This window comes from Rhinopithecus roxellana, chromosome 1, assembly GCF_007565055.1.
Source record: "Rhinopithecus roxellana isolate Shanxi Qingling chromosome 1, ASM756505v1, whole genome shotgun sequence".
Taxonomy (NCBI): Eukaryota; Metazoa; Chordata; class Mammalia; order Primates; family Cercopithecidae; genus Rhinopithecus; species Rhinopithecus roxellana.
The window spans coordinates 193156457-193159613 of NC_044549.1; the positions used below are offsets into that span (position 1 = coordinate 193156457).

Here is a 3157-nt window from a genome sequence, read left to right on the forward strand (position 1 = left end):
AACCTTAAAAGCAAAATCTGGTATGGGTACTATAATAAAGAAAATCTACAGGTAAATCTCATTCTTTATTAAAGATGGAAATAGCCTACATATTAGCAAATTCAGCAATATTTTAAAGTGGTAATAAACATTGACCAAATGGTTTTGTTCTAGAAATACATGGTTAATTTAACATTTGAAAATTGCTGCAAAGAGCAGCAAGTTCCCTGGACCTTGGAGCCGGCCTGCCGCCTTCATGTCCACTCTTCTCATCAATCAACCCCAGTATGCGTGGCTGAAAGAGCTGGGGCTCTGCGAGGAAAACGAGGGCGTGTATAATGGAAGCTGGGGAGGCCAGGGAGAGGTTATTACGACCTATTGCCCTGCTAACAATGAGCCAATAGCAAGAGTCCGACAGGCCAGTGTGGCAGACTATGAAGAAACTGTAAAGAAAGCAAAAGAAGCATGGAAAATCTGAGCAGATATTCGTGCTCCAAAATGAGGAGAAATTGTAAGACAGATTGGCGATGCCTTGTGGGAGAAGATCCAAGTACTAGGAAGGTTGGTGTCTTTGGAGATGGGGAAAATCTTAGTGGAAGGTGTGGGTGAAGTTCAGGAGTATGTGGATATCTGTGACTATGCTGTTGGTTTATCACGGATGATTGGAGGACCTATCTTGCCTTCTGAAAGACCTGGCCATGCGCTGATTGAGCAGTGGAATCCTGTAGGCCTGGTTGGAATAATCACGGCATTCAATTTCCCTGTGGCAGTGTATGGCTGGAACAATGCCATCGCCATGATCTGTGGAAATGTCTGCCTCTGGAAAGGAGCTCCAACCACTTCCCTCATTAGTGTGGCTGTCACAAAGATAATAGCCAAGGTTCTGGAGGACAACAAGCTGCCTGGTGCGATTTGTTCCTTGACTTGTGGTGGAGCAGATATTGGCACAGCAATGGCCAAAGATGAACAAGTGAACCTGCTGTCCTTCACTGGGAGCACTCAGGTGGGAAAACAGGTGACCCTGATGGTGCAGGAGAGATTTGGGAGAAGTTTGTTGGAACTTGGAGGAAACAATGCCACTATTGCCTTTGAAGATGCAGACCTCAGCTTAGTTGTTCCATTAGCTCTCTTCACTGTGGTGGGAACTGCTGGCCAGAGGTGTACCACTGCGAGGCGGCTGTTTGTACATGAAAGTATCCATGACGAGATTGTAAACAGATTTAAAAAGGCCTATGCACAGATCCGAGTTGGGAACACATGGGACTCTAATGTTCTCTATGGGCCACTCCACACCAAGCAGTCAGTGAGCATGTTTCTTGGAGCAGTGGAAGAAGCAAAGAAAGAAGGTGGCACAGTGGTCTACGGGGGCAAGGTTATGGATCACCCTGGAAATTATGTAGAACTGACAATTGTGACAGGTCTTGCCCATGATGCATCCATTGCACACACAGAGACTTTTGCTCCGATTTTCTATGTCTTTAAATTCAAGAATGAAGAAGAGGTCTTTGCATGGAATAATGAAGTAAAACAGGGACTTTCAAGTAGCATCTTTACCAAAGATCTGGGCAGAATCTTCCGCTGGCTTGGACCTAAAGGATCAGACTGTGGCATTGTAAATGTCAACATTCCAACAAGTGGGGCTGAGATTGGAGGTGCCTTTGGGGGAGAAAAGCACACTGGTGGTGGCAGGGAGTCTGGCAGTGATGCCTGGAAACATTACATGAGAAGGTCTACTTGTACTATCAACTACAGTGAAGACCTTCCTCTGGCCCAAGGAATCAAGTTTCAGTAAAGGTGTTTTAGATGAACATTCCTTAATTTGAAGTTTTCCGGCAGCTATTTTTGAAGAAGACAAAGAATATTAAAGTTTTCCCTGAATAAATGCATCATTATGACTGTGACAGTGACTAATCCCCCTATGACCCCAAGGCCCTGATTAAATCAAGAGACTCCTTTTTTAAAAATCAAAATAAAATTGTTACAACATAGTCATATTTACTAAAATAAATAAATAAATAAATAATTGAAAAATAAAATTAGTACTATTCACAAGTAATATAATTTATGTAAAATTGTCTAACACTTCACCGGGCACGGTGGTGCATGCCTGTAATCCCAGCACTATGGGAGGCTGAGGTGGGTGGATTACGAAGTCAAGAGATTGAGACCATCCTGGCCAAGATGGTGAAACCCTGTCTCTAATAAAAATACAAAAATTATCTGGGCATGGGTGCATGCATGTGTCCCTATAGTCCCAGCTACTCGGGAAGGTGAGGCAGGAGAATAGTTTGAACCTGGGAGGCAGAGGTTGCAGTGAGCCGAGATCACGCCACTGCACTCCAGCCTGGTGACAGAGGGAAACTCCATCTAAAAAAAAAAAAAAAAGTCTAGCATGCTAAGAATCTAAAACTCCTGTTAGTTTCCTATTGCTGTGTAATAGAAGATCACAAATCTACATTTGTGATTTGTGCTTAAATGACTTACCTTTATTATCTCACAATTTCCTTTGGTCAGGAGTCCAGTCACAGCTCAGCTGGGACCCCCGCTCCAGATCTTGGAAGGCTGCAGTAAAGGTGTCAGCTAGGGCTGGGCACAATGGCTCACATCTGCTATCCCAGCACTTTGGGAGGCTGAGATGGGCGGATCACAAGGTCAGGAGTTTGAGACCACCCTGGCCAATACTGTGAAACACCGTCTCTACTAAAAAATACAAAAACTAGCCGGGCATGGTGGCACGTGCCTGTAGTCCCAGCTACTCAGGAGCCTGAGGCAGGAGAATCGCTTGAACCTGGGAGGTGGAGGTTGTAGTGAGCCGAGATCGTGCCATTGCACTTGGGCCTGGGCGACAGAGTGAGACTCTGTATCAAAAAAAGAAAAAAAGAAAAAAAAAAAGGTGTAAGCTGGGCTGTGGTCTCATCTGAGGGCTTCTTCCATGCTCATGCAGCATAATTCATTTCCTTGCAATTGTATAAGTAAACAGCAGATTGCTTATTTTTTGAGGCAAACAGGAGAATCTCTCTGAGCTAAGGGAAGGCCACAATCCATCTAGTGAAGGGATCCTTTGATTCAGGCCCACTAAGGATAAACTTCCTTTAGATTAACTTAAAGTCAGTTAATCAGAGACTTGATACACATATGCAAAATCCTTTCACAATAACACAAAGATTAGCCTTTGATT

The 3157-nt window shown here is 44.0% G+C and overlaps 1 pseudogene across 1 annotated transcript; it reads left to right on the forward strand.

Annotated features, from left to right (window-relative positions):
- Nucleotides 1–211: 211 nt before the first annotated feature.
- On the forward strand, nucleotides 212–1983 carry LOC104659875 (annotated as a pseudogene). The gene has a single exon (XR_747646.2). The product of XR_747646.2 is annotated as an alpha-aminoadipic semialdehyde dehydrogenase pseudogene (transcript).
- The last annotated feature ends 1174 nt before the right edge of the window (nucleotides 1984–3157 follow it).